This window comes from Apodemus sylvaticus, chromosome 11 (genome assembly GCF_947179515.1).
Source record: "Apodemus sylvaticus chromosome 11, mApoSyl1.1, whole genome shotgun sequence".
Classification (NCBI taxonomy): domain Eukaryota; kingdom Metazoa; phylum Chordata; class Mammalia; order Rodentia; family Muridae; genus Apodemus; species Apodemus sylvaticus.
Window position 1 is genome coordinate 99,287,832 of NC_067482.1, and position 16,110 is coordinate 99,303,941.

At 46.3% G+C, this 16,110-nt stretch overlaps 1 long non-coding RNA gene across 2 annotated transcripts in view; it reads left to right on the forward strand.

The window, feature by feature from the left end:
* The window catches only part of LOC127696237 (uncharacterized), a 36,188-nt gene that overhangs the window by 9,369 nt on the left and 10,709 nt on the right, over nucleotides 1-16,110 (forward strand). For both annotated transcript variants that reach the window (XR_007980205.1, XR_007980206.1), the window contains exon 3: nucleotides 9,963-10,119. This is a non-coding gene — a long non-coding RNA (uncharacterized LOC127696237). The remainder of the gene's footprint in view (nucleotides 1-9,962; nucleotides 10,120-16,110) is intronic.

Below are 16,110 nucleotides of genomic sequence, written 5' to 3' on the forward strand. Positions count from 1 at the left end.
GTGGGATAGAGACAGTGAATGGGTGGGGCTTTGGGGAGTGAGGTGGGGTAGATAGTGAATGGGTGGGGCTTTGGAGAGTGAGGTGGGGTAGAGACAGTGAATGGGTGGGGCTTTGGGGAGTGAGGTGGGGTAGAGACAGTGAATGGGTGGGGCTATGGGGAGTGAGGTGGGGTAGAGACAGTGAATGAGTGGGGCTTTGGGGAGTGAGGTAGGGTAGAGACAGTGAATGGGTGGGGCTTTGGGGAGTGAGGTGGGGTAGATAGTGAATGGGTGGGGCTATGGGGAGTGAGGTGGGGTAGACAGTGAATGGGTGGGGCTATGGGGAGTGAGGTGGGGTAGAGACAGTGAATGGGTGGGGCTATGGGGAGTGAGGTGGGGTAGACAGTGAATGGGTAGAGCTATGGGGAGTGAGGTGGGGTAGACAGTGAATGGGTGGGGCTATGGGGAGTGAGGTGGGGTAGACAGTGAATGGGTGGGGCTATGGGGAGTGAGGTAGGGTAGAGACAGTGAATGGGTGGGGCTATGGGGAGTGAGGTGGGGTAGACAGTGAATGGGTGGGGCTATGGGGAGTGATGTGGGGTAGACAGTGAATGGGTGGGGCTTTGGGGAGTCAGGTGGGGTAGAGACAGTGAATGGGTGGGGCTATGGGGAGTGAGGTGGGGTAGAGACAGTGAATGGGTGGGGCTTTGGGGAGTGAGGTGGGGTAGAGACAGTGAATGGGTGGGGCTATGGGGAGTGAGGTAGGGTAGAGACAGTGAATGGGTGGGGCTATGGGGAGTGAGGTAGGGTAGAGACAGTGAATGGGTGGGGCTATGGGGAGTGAGGTAGGGTAGAGACAGTGAATGGGTGGGGCTATGGGGAGTGAGGTGGGGTAGACAGTGAATGGGTGGGGCTTTGGGGAGTCAGGTGGGGTAGAGACAGTGAATGGGTGGGGCTATGGGGAGTGAGGTGGGGTAGAGACAGTGAATGGGTGGGGCTATGGGGAGTGAGGTGGGGTAGAGACAGTGAATGGGTGGGGCTATGGGGAGTGAGGTAGGGTAGAGACAGTGAATGGGTGGGGCTGTGGGGAGTGAGGTAGGTACAGACAGTGAATGGCTGTGACAAATATACACCAAGAAATAGTTAGCCAAGTCATGGCCAGCAGAAGCGCAGAGAAAGAGAAAGAAAAGAAATACACCCTGACATATATTAAATTATTTCGGTGGGTTGAGGCAGGAGAATGGCAAGTTCAAGGCTGCCTGATCTACAGAGTTCAGGGCCAAGCCTGGTCGACTGTGTGAGAAGTAAACTGTGGGCTGAGCCGCAGCTCAGTGGCAGAGTACTGCATGTGTGAGGCCTGCGCTTCAATCCTTGGTTCTACAAAACAAGGATGAAAGAACCAAATAAATAAATAAATAAATAAATAAATAAATAAATAAATAAATAAAATAAATAAATAAATGGAAATCGAAAGAATGTAATTAATCAACGTTTTAAATAAAAGGTGTCACTTGAAATGTGCTGTACTCTGCCTGGACTTGTGACAGGGACCTGCATGGCTGGGTCAGGAACTCCATGGTCCTATGATACACAACGGTGAATTAGCCATCTAGGCTCTCGGAGGACAAGGCCCACAGCACGGGGTGTTTTGACAGTAGTTACTCTGAGATGCCATCCTCTCTGGCCAGGCTGATGCTGGCAGGTGTGGTTGTGCTCACTTGAGCCTAGCGGAAGCCCTTGGGCGCCCTGCTGCAGAGTTCTGAGGCGCCAGTGTCCACCCTGGGGTGCACCACTGTTCTCTGTTTCTGTTCTCCTCTCTTTGCCCCACCAAGGGGTTTTCTGCTCTGCAGTGTCCATGGGTCCGTAGCTTCTTGCTTCATGAGCAAGGCTGGAGTCTTGAGCTCAGTGCCACATGAGGGAAGTAGGGGCTGTCTACGGTAGAAGCCCAGGACTCAGATGCAAATGACTGAACCATTTATAATTTGTGTGGTGTGATCAGGCAGGGGAAGTTCTGAGTTTAAATATAAGCACCCACTTCGAAGGAACTAACGGTAAGAAATGCCTGGTAATGCAGCGGTGGTAGGATTTGTGCCTCCCAAAGCAATGGCGTTCCGAGTTAAGTTTCTCACAGTGCTGTTAACGTGTCCGCACCACAGCGTGCAAGCGTGCAATCCTGCGTCGTAAATAACGGATTTACAAGCTTAACTACTACTCAGCAATAGCGCACGTGGGGAACGCGGCTGAGTGACTGTCACCAGGAGACCCTTAGCTCTGGCCTTGGAGGTTTCCTCAGCCTGAGGCTGGGGCTTGGCAGGGTGGGCTGAGGAAAGCCCGGGCCTGGCGTTGCCTAATGAGCAGAAACAGCCCTTTGGACTTACGGATCCTGAGTCCCCGCACCCCCACCCCCGTGGCCACAAATCATGGAGCAAAAGAAATCAAGCATTAAGGTTTTCCCCAGATACTTATTGACCGGAACAGACTGGAAATGGTAGGGTCTTTGTAAGACCTGAGGATACAATGGTGGGTTTTTGCTGCTGTTGCTGCTGCTTCCATATTTCTGGATTGACTTGTTCTGCCCTCTCTCCAAGCAGTCTGGTGTGGGGGAGGGGCTCTAACAGGATCCTTAGGGGAATTAGTGCTGGCAAGTGATACGTGGTTGATGGGGTAGGAGTTTGACTCAAGTCAATAAGGTCTCTAAATGTCCCAATATGTCCATGGAGGAGGAGCTGAGAGGAGACAGTCTTCAGGGTGTGTGTATGTAGGGGCGGGGCTTGCCTGGGAGTCAAGGCACAATGTGTGTGTGTGTGTGTGTGTGTGTGTGTGTGTGTGTAAGGTGGGGTTTACTGGCCTTGGTGTGCAGAACTATGAGGCAGTAAAGAGGCTAACAAAATGTAGGTCAGGCCTGTCCCCAGATCCTCGAGCCCTGTCAATAGCTCTACCTTAGATTCCTTGCCTTCCTGAATGGTCTGGGCGCTGGGACAGGACCCATACCTGTCTGACTGCGTGATAAGCCCTCATCAGGAGAAACTGAGACTGTAGGTCAGCTGGCTACCGTTGCGGGCCTTTTGTGTGTGCATCATGTGAGGGGCTCTGGGGACAGGGAGGGAAGCAGAGCACTGTCCTCCTGGAGAGCCCAGCCTTTGGTTAGATGCAATGAGCACAAGGACGCTCCAGAGAGCAGCTTGTTCTTTGGTGTCCCCTGAAGGAACTTCGTCAACCTGTTTGGAGAATAGGGACCTCAGTAGAAAGAGAATTTAGAGCAGGAAAGAGAACTGGGGTATCACTCACAGAGAAAGTCAGTAATTCACATCCCGATGGTCTCTACCCAAAGGGAAGAGGTGGTGGTACCAGTAGGTTTGGGTCTGAATCCAGGTCTAATTCTCCATTCTAAGGTGAATGTTGGTCTACTGAGAACAAAGCTGTAGCATCTCTCTCCCTACTGCCTATTCAGCTTGCAAAGGTATAGAGAGGTTTGCAGCCAGCTAGACAGCCTTCAGTACCTATACAGAGAACAGACCCACCAACCACAGATTCTGCTGGAACAAGAGGGCAAGTGAGCCGTGTGTCAGCTGTGACCTCGGACAGGAGTGGCTCAGGACATCTGTCTCACTGTGGGTATGGGTACGAGGCCTCCCGAACGAGGGATCAAGCCCAGGCTGTCTTTTTTTGAGCCTGGCTGTCCTTGAAGCACAGAGCCCTTCAGGTAGTTGTGTGGCCTGCATGAGTGGCTTTTCCTTTCTGGACTCTGTGGGCAGGAGGTAGAACACATGGAAAAGTGGTCCATCACCACAGGCAGAGGCATGTCGGAGGGGCAGCGAAGAATTGACAGAACTTCCCCAGCAGAGGCTGCCAGAGGCCACACAGTTCCTCACATTGGTGCCACCTGCTCTAAGCGTACAGGAACAGTGGCTGGTCCTGAAGCAGGAATGGAGGCAGAGCCTGGCCTCCCCAATGCATCCCCGGGCCTCCTTGGGTCTGTCCCTTGAGGGTCATGGAGTCTATCCAAGTCTCTATGACTTGTTTTGGGGAGAGTTACCACTGAGTAGCCAGCCTGTGGGGAAACCCAGGAAAACCACATCTTACCTTGATCTATGATATACTCATCCTATGGCTGCCACAAGGGCTTAGCAGGCTAGCGAACAGTCTTGGGATAGTGCCTGGGACATCCATGGACTGTCTCGTGTTCGTGCCCACAAAGCCGGGCATCTGCCAGTCAGAGCGGGAGCCTGAGAGCACTGGCTGCAGGTCCTTAGACATCACGTGGGCCATGTCCTTATTTTATAGAGGAGAGGGCTAGGCTCAGAGGTGACAGAAGACTTGTTGCACGGACAGTTAGGGCCACAGCTGCAGCTCACCCCAAGTCTCTTGACTTCTCTCTCTGCAGACGAGGATGCTGAGAGGCAGGCACGTGGCATACCACAAGTGGCAACTTCCAGGATGCCCTGGACACTCAGGTTCTTCTGTAAAAGTGTGTCTGAGGAAGTGAGAGCATGGGCCTCTCCTTACACGTTGGAGCAGTTCTGCTCCAGGCAGGCCAGAGAAAGTTGTAGAGGGGCAGCCAAGCAAGAGACACGGATTTAAGCATTTTTAAAGCAGTCCTATGAGGCTGTGAGGGAGCTCTGAAGTTTGTTCTCACATAGCCATTTCACAGTAACTGACCATCAGCAGGCAAAACTGTACACCATAAACTACTTTTAGGAAATAAAACACAGGGCAAAATTCATACTTGCATAAGGGAACTTTGGAAACACAGTGTTAACAGCTATGGGAGTGGGTAGGGTACATCTTTGTACCCATTGAGTATACATTTCTTTTAAGGAAGCTAGACCACCTAATACCGATACTTTTCAAACTATTCCATGAAATAGAAACTCAAGGAATAATACCCAACTCATTCTATGAAGCCACAATAATACTTATACCTAAACCAAACAAAGAGCAAACAAGGAAGGAGAACTTCAGATCAATCTCCCTCATGAACATGGATGCCAAAATACTCAACAAAATTCTAGCCAACTGAATCCAAGAATGCATCAAAACTATAATTCAACACAATCAGGTAAGCTTCATCCCAGGGATGCAGGGATGGTTCAATATACAAAAATCCATCTATGTAATCCACTACATAAACAAACTCAAGGAAAAAAACACATGGTCATTTCATTAGATACTGAAAAGGCTTTTGACAAAATCCAGCATCCCTTCATGATAAAAATCTTGGAGAGATCGGGAATTCAAGGCCCATACCTAAACATAGTGAAAGCAATATACTGCAAACCAGTAGCAAACATCAAATTAAATGGAGAGAAATTTGAAGCAATCCCACTAAAATAAGGGACCAGACAAGGCTGCCCACTCTCTCCCTACCTATTCATCCTAGGCAGAACAATCAGTCAACAAAAGGAGTTCAAAGGTATACAAATTGGAAAGGAAGAAGTCAAAATATCACTGTTTGCAGATGATATGATCATATGTTTAAGCGACCCCAAAACATCTACCAGAGAACTCCTAAAGCTGATAAATAACTTCAGCAAAGTGGCCGGATATAAAATTAACTTAAACAGATCAGTAGCCTTCCTCTACTCAAAGGATAAACAAGCTGAGAAAGAAATTAGGGAAATGACACCCTTCACAATAGTTCCAAATAATATTACATACCTTAGTGTGACTCTAACCAAACAAGTGAAAGATTTGTATGACAAGAACTTCAAGCCCCTGAAGAAATAAATCAAAGATGGAAAGATCGCCCATGCTCATGGATTGACGGGATTAATATTGTAAAAATGACCATCTTGCTGAAAGCAGTTTACAGATTCAATACAATCCCCATCAAAATCCCAACTCAATTCTTTATTGAGCTAGAAAGAGCAATTCTCAAATTCATCTGGAATAACAAAAAACCCAGGGTAGTAAAACCTATTCTCTACAACAAAAGATCTCCTGGGGGAATCACCATCCCTGACTTCAAGCTCTACTACAGAGCAATAGTGATAAAAAATTGTTTGGTACTGGTATGGAGACAAGCAGGAAGATCAGTGGAATAGAACTGAAGACCCAGAAAAGAACCCACACATGTACAGTCACTTGATATTTGACAAAGGAGCTAAAAACATCCAGTGGAAAAAAGACAGCATTTTTAACAAATGGTGCTGGATCAACTGGAGGTCAACATGCAGAGAAATGCAAATCGACCCATTCTTATCTCCTTGTACAAAGCTCAAGTCCAAGTGGATGAAGGGCCTACACATAAAACCAGACACACTGAAGCTTATAGAGGAGAAAGTGGGGAAGAATCTTGAACATATGGGCACAGGGGAAAAGTTCCTGAATAGAACACCAATGGCCTATGCTCTAAGAACAAGACTCGACAAATGGGACCTCATAAAACTGCAAAGCTTCTGTAAGGCAAAGGACACAGTCAATAGGACAAAATGGCAACCCAAAAAATTGGGAAAAGATCTTTACCAATCCTACATCTGATAGAGGACTAATATCCAATGTATACAAAGAACTCAAGAAGTTAGTCTCCAGAGAGTCAAATAACCCTCTTAAAAAAGGGTTAAACAGGGAATTCTCAACTGAGGAAACTCAAATGGGTCTAAGCACCTAAAGAAATGTTCAGTATCCTTAGTTATCAGGGAAATGCAAATCAAAACAACACTGAAATTCCACTTTACACCAGTCAGAATGGCTAAGATGAAAAACTCAGGGGACAGCAGATGCTGGCGAGTATGTGAAGAAAGAGGAACACTTCTCCATTGTTGGTGTTTTTGCAAGCTGGTAAAAATGCTCTGGAAATCAGTCTGGCAGTTTCTTAGAAAATTAGACATATTACTACCTGTAGACCCACTTATACCACTCCCAGAAGGTGCTCCTACATGTCATAAGGACACATGCTCCATTATGTTCATAGCTGCCTTCTTTATAATAGCCAGAAGCTGGAAAGAACCCAGATGTCCCTCAACAGAGGAATGGATACAGAAACTGTGTTATATATACACAATGGAGTACTATTCAGCTATTAAAAACAATGAATTCATGAAATTCTTAGGCAAATGGATGGAACTAGAAAGTGTTATCCTGAGCGAGGTAACCCAGTCACAAAAGAATGCACATGGTATGCACTCACTGATAAGTGGGTGTTAGCCCAAAAGCTTAAAATAAACAAGTTACAATTCACCCAGCACAGGAAGCTCAAGAAGAAAGAGGACTTAAGTGAGGGTGCTTTGGTTCCTCTGAGAAAGGGAACAAAATACTCACAGGAGCAACAAGGGAGGCAATGTGTGGAGCAGAGACTGAAGTAAAGGCCACCCAGAGACTGCCCTACCTGGGGATTCATTCTATAAACAGTCACCAAACCCCAACACTACTATGGAGGACAAGAAGTGCATACCAAGAGGAGCATGCCATGGTTGTCTCCAGAGGGGCTCTGCCAGAGCCTTACAAATACAGAGGCAGATGCTAGCAGCCAGCCATTGGTCTGTGTGTGGGGTCCCCAATGGAGGAGTTCGAGGATGGTCTGGAAGAGCTGAAGGGGCTTACAGCCCCATGGGAAGAACAATGATTTTGGCCAACCAAATGCCCTAGGACTCCCAGGGACTAAACCATCAAGCAAGGGGCACACATGGTTCCAGCCAAAAATGTGGCAGAGGAAGGCTTTGTTGGGCATCAGTGGGAAGAGTGGTCCTTGGTCAGGTGAAGGCTCAATAGATGCCCCAACAAACAGAAATCAAAGGGGGAGGTGGGAGTGTGTTGGGTGGAGGGGCAGATATTTGAGGTGGGAGGAGGGTTTGGGGGTTTTGGGGGAGGGGGAAAACTAGGAAAGGTTTTACCATTTGAAATGTAAATGAAGAATATATTCAATAAAAAAATAAAATAAAAGAAAGAAAGCTAGACCACTAAATACTGAAGGAATTTAAAAAATGTGGAGCTCAGAGAAACATCTCTAGCCTTCCATGCTCCTAGAGGGCTGGAACAGGAAGGGCCTGTAAGTCATTTTGTTTGACTCCCTCCTCAGTGATGGCCATGATCTTCCAATGCCCCTCACTTGGCAACTCCTGGATTACAAGTCATGCACTGACCGTGCTGATGTAGGAGTTGCAATGTGCAGCCAGGACTGTCTCTGACTTCAACAGCTTCCGAGTGTGTCTTATAACACCAAGGAAAGTCTATGAGTCTATGAGCAAAACAGGGTCCGGGCATTAGGTGAGTGGCAGAGCTAAGGCGGCATTTTCAACCATCCAATAGGATGGGTTATATCCTGAGTCCAGGAGGCAAGGCTAACAGACCAAGAGGACATCCATGAAGACCCAGACCTGTGTGAGGAATTGCCTGGCGTGGCTGGAGATCAGGGCGGCGTGGTAATGTAGAAGTCTGCGTGAGATATTAGTCTAGGGTACTTCGTTTATAGTTCAATAGAAAATAGAGGATACTGAAGCCTTGTGGATGTGCACTTGACGATGTACGATGCCCTCAGGAGCCCCTCAGAGTGGCTTCCCGGAAGCTGTAGAAATGAATCGGACCCCTGGGCTCAGCAGAACCTGGAGGCACTCCTGTGGAGGGAAGATAGTGAGGCTGATGCTGGCACCAGGAAGGACTTTGAATATGGGGGCTGTGCGGACCCTGTGCATTGAGAAGACGGCTCTCTCTGCGGACCCTGTGCATTGAGAAGACGGTTCTCTCTGCTCTGTTTAGCGTGGTGGGCTAAGGCTGCCTGGAGCAGGTGCCCGGGGTTAGGAGGCCTCCTCCACCTCCTCGGCTCAGACTCTGCTTGGTCAGCCAGGTGTTTCCCTAGCGGTCCATCTCTTCTCTGAGCCTCTGGTGGGAGGTGGCAGCTGTGATGGCCTTTGTTGTTTTACTGTCATGGGGACTGCATAGCTGGCGAGCAAATGCTCCCTTCCTGCGGCAGTTCCTGCTAGGGTAAAGGGAAGGTGCCCAGTTGGGGAGGTGGGGAACTAAATTACTAAGCCCAGCCTTACTCGACAGCTACAGAGACAGCAGCCCACAAACTTTCAGGACACACTGATGTGAGAATAGACTTGGAAGCAGAACTTAGTCCTTTGGCCTTTTTGTCTTGATGTACCTCACAGTTTCTGTCAAATAATTCTACTTTTTATTGAGCAGATGCTACATATCCTGTACTGTGTTATTCATGGAAATGAGCTTTGGCTCTCAACTAGCCTACGAGGGATGCTACCGTTAACTAAATATATTCAGATGAGAAATTGGTGGCCGGAGAGACCCGGCAATTCTCCCTCAAGTCACTTAAATTGGATCTGTAGCATCAGAATGTGACTCTAGGTCAGATAGTACACATTTGTCTAAATATAACGAGTCCTTTTAAAATTAATTATGAAAAGACTTATTTGGGGGCCAGGTGCAGAGCTCAGTGGGTGAAAGTGCCAGTCACACAAAGCTGGTGACCCCAGTTCACACCTCCGAGCCGGTGACCCCAAGTCACACCTCCGAGCCGGTGACCCCAGGTCACACCTCCAAGCCATGTGAAAAGTCAAACGCAATGGCCGTTGCCTGCAATCCCAGCAATTCTATCTGGAGATGTGGGGCTCACCCAGAAGGTCATGGGCAGCTATCAGAAACAAGAGAGTCTCCATCCAACCACATGGCAAGAACCTACTTTGTTTTCTGACTTCACACGTGTGCCTTGGCACACAGCCACCACCCCTGACGAAATAAATAAATAAATAAATAAATAAATAAATAAATACACATTCTACTTATAAATACTTTTTTATATGTGTGAATGAGTGTTTTGACCACACATATGTGTGCCACTATACATTTGTGCTGGGAACAGGAAGAACAGAACCCAGATCCTTCGTCCACGTGTTCTTCACAGCAAGCAGGTCAGTTTTTGGGTTTCTACTATCACCTGACCTGTGACCCGGCAGCCTTCTCCTGCTGCCAGTCCCAGCCCCCACCCGGACTCTGGCCCAACTCCCCTTCATTTTCTGTTTACACCGCAGGTATGGGCCTGTGGCCCCTTGTGTAGACAGTAGCTGGTGCCTCTTGTCAACCCCAGGTGGCTCCACAGTGCTGTTCCTGTTGTCCTTCTCCATGCTGTTCTGCTTCTGCTCGGTGGGTGCTGCTCCGAAGGCCGGTGAGCAGTGGGAAAGCCTGCAGGTGAGACTGGGGGATAACCCCTCTTTGTTGGACACATTTTCTAGGGTGGATCCTTGTGGTGGTCATTGTTAATTATCAGTTTGACAGAATCCAGCATCACCTGGAAAGACTGGCCTTTGGGGAAACCCCATGGCAGATTATCTTGATTGTGTTAATTGCTTGGGAAACCCATCCTAACCATGGGAGGACCATTCCCTGGACTGCTCTTGGACTGAATAAAAATGGAAAACACACTGGGTGTGGTGTGGTGGCTCAGGCCTTTAATTTCAACACCCAGGAGGCAGACACAGCAGACACAGCAGTGAGTTTGAGGACAGCCAGGATTACTTATAGTGCTCTGGGCTTCTTGGCTGAAGCTACCATGTGACCAGTTCATACAGGCCCTGCCACTGTGTGTCCTTGCCATGATGACCTGTGCCCTGGTCTGTGAGCCACGAGAAACCCCTTCTGTCTTAAATTGCTTTTCTTGGGATATTTTATTACAGAAACAGGAAAAGAAAGCAAGTCTCCTTTAAGGGCTGTTATAGTACCTGGGTGTGACTTCTCTACTTTTTAAATATAATTTATATTTAATAGAGTATACAGGCCATTAGTGTTTTGTTCATTGGTTTTGACAACTGTATGCATTTGCTTGTGTGGTCAAAACATTTACAGAACACCCAGAAACCCGTTTTGCATCCCTTTAGATGCCTACTTTCCTACCCCACAACCGTTTACTAGTTTTTTTTTTTTATCACTTTAGACTTCTTTGATCTCAGCTGCATGGAGTCACACCACATTTCCTAGGTGTCCAGCTGCTTTCACTCAAGAGTTGTCCAGGCTGTTGCATCTATCAATAATTGCTTTACTTTTGATGGACATTAATTTTATACAATTGCTTTCCTACTATATGGGTGTGTCATGATTTCTTTTCCCACTCTCTTCAATCTGGCTATTCATGTAGTTATATTTATATAGGCATTTATGTTTATAGCTGTATTTATATTTGTGACGTTTCTGGGTTTTGGCTATCATCACTATTATCACTATAGTTGTTATCAATGTGTCCAAAGAAATCTTTTGGTGGGTCCTGCTTTCATTTGTGTGTGTGTGTGTGTGTGTGTGTGTGTGTGTGTGTGTGTATGTCAGTGCCCACTAGTGAATTTCTGGGTAGCCAAGTACGAGCACACAGGTGACATTTGGTCCTTGCACACGTGTCCTGTGAGCTTCCCATGTTCCCAATGTGTTCAACATTTCTACTTGTCACCATTTTCAGGTTTTCCTGTTGCTGGGTGTGAAGTCATGGCTTTTCTTTGCATATTTGTGATGCTGTTGAGTTGATTTTCATATCTAACTAGTCATTGCTATGCATTATTCTGGAGGTGTCTTTTTAAGTCTTTCTCCTACTTTTAAAATAGGCTTGTAGGTTTTCACCTTTTGATCTGTAGGCACTCGATACCTGTGAGGGTGCATGTCCACCCTCAGTGATGTGCAATGTAAATACTTTTTCCACACACTGTGAATTGCCAGTTTAATCCATAATAATACCTTTGGATGCCTGGAACTAATTTTTTTTTTATTTTGATAATGTTCTAGTTAATGTGCTTCTAAAGCAAACTTTCTTTTATCTTCTTGTGGCTTAGAATATTTATTTGGCTTGTGAGTCTGTAACTTTGACAGTCCTCTGTAGGAAGAGCTTATGGCTTATATCTGCCCTCTTTAGTGTTTAGAGTCAATGGCTAGTGACTGAAGTCATCAAAGCGCTTGCTACCTTGTCACTCACATGTCCAGCAATAGCCATTGCCAGTTTAGACTGTAGCAGAACAGATTCACAGATTCACCATGGCCTCTTCATGTGGCTGGGCTCGCAGGGCGAATATGTTCCAAAAGAGAGACAGAGAGAGTCAGGTGACACCTCTGTCACTTCTCTGACTTGGCTACAGTAGTCACACAGTTACACACTTCATTACTGGGCCAGATAAATTGCAAATCCATCTTGGCTCCGGAGAATGGGTTCAGACTTCTAAGCAGTGGTATAGCAAACTTTTGGAAGAGCATATGAATTGCAGTAGTCACCTTTAGGAAACAGAAATTTCTCTAGATGCACTGTAGCACACCAATTTATTCTTTATTGGTTAATGGTTTTTGTATCCTGCCTTAAAGATCTTTGTCCATCTTAAAATTCAATGACTGATTCTGGTTTTTATATTTAGCATATGATCTAACTCTGTTCAATTAATTCTTGTACAAGAAGTTGAATTGAAGTTCTTAACACCACACACACACACACACACACATACATACATATACACACACACATACACACACATGTATGCACATACACATACACACATATGCACACACACACACACACACACACACACACACACACGAACGCACACACACACAGGTCCACAGGCAGAGGAAGAGAGAGACACTGGATCTGGTTTGGGCTTATGAAACCTTGAGGCCCACCCCCAGAGACACACTTCTTCCAACAAGGCACATTCCTTCTCAAATAGTGCCACACCTTGATAATTCAAATCTATGAACCTATAGGTCCATTATTATCCAAACTGCAACGTTCCACTTCCTGGATCCCATAGGCTTATAGACATCCCATAATACAAAAATGCAACCAGTCTAATTTCAAAAGTTTCTGCAATCTCAACGCAAACTCCAACCTCTGCATCTCCATGTCTGATGTTAACAGGCTCTTCAGGCCTCCAACTCCTTTCATCTCTATTGACTGCAACCCACTTCTTTCTTTTAGGCTGGTTTCATACCCAGTCTGTAACATTCCTTGGTAGGTATCCCATGACTCTGGCATTTCCAGCATCTTGGAGTTTCCACAGCAATCCAGGCTTCACAAACTTCACAGCTAAGGCCTCTTCTGGGCCTCCAAGCAGGGGTGCTCTCGACACTTGAATGGCCTCATCAGCTTTCCTTGGCCACGGTGGGAGGGTTCACAACCCCCTACCTTTTTGTATCCTTGCTCTAAATCCAGAACTACATGGCTGAAGCTGCCAAATTCTGCTGCTTGATGGGGTTGGAACTTGGTGCCTGCTTTCACTTTCATCTGTGCCTGCTTTCTGTTGTTGATGGCTTCTCTTACTGCTTCAGTTTTTCTTTAATTCCTTTTCACAAGCTGAGAGCTTAGCTGGGCGGGTCTTGCCCTGAGGTCACCGCTCCCTTTATCCACTTTGCATCAGGCTTTTCTTTAAACTATTTTATCTGCTTGAGCACTGCATTTAGCTCCTTTAGAATTACTGGTGGCCATTTTCTTCTCACACTGTACAATTTCCATTTTTCCTTGCTTAGTTTGCTCCTTTTCATTACAGATCTATGTAAGACTAGAAACTAATAACTGCATGACACTGTCAATACTGAGAATTCTTGAAATCTCCTCTGCCAACACCATTAATCTGAAACTCCTCAATTTAGCCTTAGATTTTTCTTTTCTTGGAACAAAGACAGAAAACAGCCATAGTCTTTGCCAAAATATGACAAGAATGAAGTCAAGGCTACTTACTATACTTGTTCCCTCTGAAACCTCTTAAACAGGGTCTTTATAATCTCCATTGCTCTCAGCACCACTGTCTACCATGCTCCTACTGTTATGGCCCAATAAGCTCTGCTTAAAACATTCAGCTGCTTTCCTAACCCAAAGGCCTAAAGTCCAAATTCTGCCAACAAGTAAAATGGTCAGATCTATCACAGCAATACCCCATTCCTGGTACCAACTTCCATCTTGGTCACTGTTCTATTGCTGTGAAAAGACACTATGACTAAGGCAACTCTTATAAAAGAAAGAATTTACCTGGATACTTGCTTACAGTTTCAGAGGCTTAGTCCATAATCATCATGGGGGGAGGTGGACTTGGGGCGATTTCAATCTTTGTAGTTCTTAGTCCAGTCCACTAGCAAACATCAAACACATTAGCAGCTATAGGCCAGTCCACTTGGCAAACACCATACATGAATCAGCAAGGGCAGTTGAATCCAGAAGAAACCTCAAGACTTGCCAAAAGGTCCAAGTCAGCAGATGCAGCAAGAAGCCACAGGCTCCTCACTTCTCGAGAAGTTCTTTGGCGAGTTTCCCTCTCTGAAGTCACCACAAGTGCAGCTCAGCAACGCAATGTAAGGCAAACCAATACATGTGTGTCCTCATGGAAGACTAGTGAGCGGGATGGAGCAAAGAGAGCCATATACTCAGGCTCTCACTGCCTGTGATGTCATATTTATATTCCTTCTAAACATCATGTGTCTTTTCACATGTTTGCTATAGCAAAATATCCTTCCACCTGTGTTGGCTACAGCAAAACATTCTTTCATGTGTCTGCTTTAGCAAAAATCTTTTCACCTGTGTGCCCAGTAAAGCATCATTTGACATAACTGACTTTCCAAAGAAACCAGGAGTTTCTACTTCACTCAGTTTTTGCCATTTTTATTTAAGTTTTCTCTCTAGTGCTCTCCAATGTTGATGCAGTTGGACAACAGACAGATTTGAGTGATTCTGATTCAAAATCCCCCTTCCCTTCTTGGGATAATGACTTTTGATTGGGTAAGCTTTAGAACTTTTAAACCCTTCTCTTAATAGGAGTCTCTTACATGACTCTTCAAAACCCACCACTTGGAGTGCTGTTAGATCTACCTTTTCAGTTTTCCAGAGACATCGGGCTTATTGATCCCTTGCTCTCAGGCATAGCATACATACATCTCAGTATCTTGGACATACTTTAAGAATTGTTTAAAGTTAGTGACATCAGGCCTCCAGAAATAGGAGAGACTGCTGGTGAAAGTAGGGAGAGTGTTGGTATGGGGCAGTTAGGTAGCTACCAACATTCACTTGGTGTGATGGTTTGTACATGCTTGGTCCAGGGAGTGGCACTATTAGAAGGTGTGGCCTTGTTGGAGTAGGTGTGTCACTGTGGGTATGGACTTAAGACTCTTACCCTAGCTGCCTGGAAACAAGAATTCTGCTAGCAGCCTTCAGATGAACATGCAGAACTCTCAGCTTCTCCTGCACCATAGCTGCCTGGACACTGCCATGTTCCTGCCTTGAGGATAATGGACTGAACATGTAAGCCAGGGCCAATTAAATGTCATTTATAAGACTTGCCTTGGTCATGGTGTCTATTCACAGCAGTAAAACCCTAATTAAGACACTTAGTATCTGCCTTGAGCCAGCCTTTCCAACACTCAATCTTCATGATAATACCTTGAAGAAGTTTTTAGTTAACATACAAGAAGAGAAATTGAAGTCACAGATGACTCACTTCAAATACTAGCTCTCCCTTGGCCCAATCCCCAGAAGGAGGACCAGATGGCAGACGGATGCTTCAGTATAGGGTGGGGCGACTCTGCAGGCACCTGTACAAGGCTCAGGCTCAGCAGTGGGTTCTCTAGCTTCTAAGACTGGTGCTGCTCCTATTAAGACCCCCTCCATTCTACGGTCAATCCCTCCACTCCACAGTTAACTTTCCTACTCCACAGTCAACCACCCACTCCACAATCCCCCACTCCACAGTCAACCCCACTACTTCAAGCCAAACCTTACATTTGATGCTCACCGTACGGTCTATTTGCCTTCATTTTCTCCTCTCCAACTTCCCAAACAGCAACAGTTCTATTAAAACAGAACTTTCTCCAGTCCTTTACAGAGGCTGAGAGCACTCTTCCTAGCCTCTTTCCAAGCTGGATTTTTAGAAAGGAACAGAGGGCAGAGAAGAGCTCCCATACCCTTCCCAGCATCCAAGTGTCCCATGCCTCACAAATCTTTCTCTATGCTGGAGGCCACCTCACAGGTGGGGTGGCATGTACTCCCTGGAACTGTGGCACACGCAGGAGAAGTGGAGCATCACTAGTTGATGGAAGATCTCCTCGGTTAGCCCGAAGGACATCTTAGACTTACATGAACTGGTATTGTGGGATTTGCCAGAGTGTATCGACAGGATGCAATGGAGAGGTGTCAGGTCAAATGGGAGCATATCTTGCCTCATTTAAGTTTTG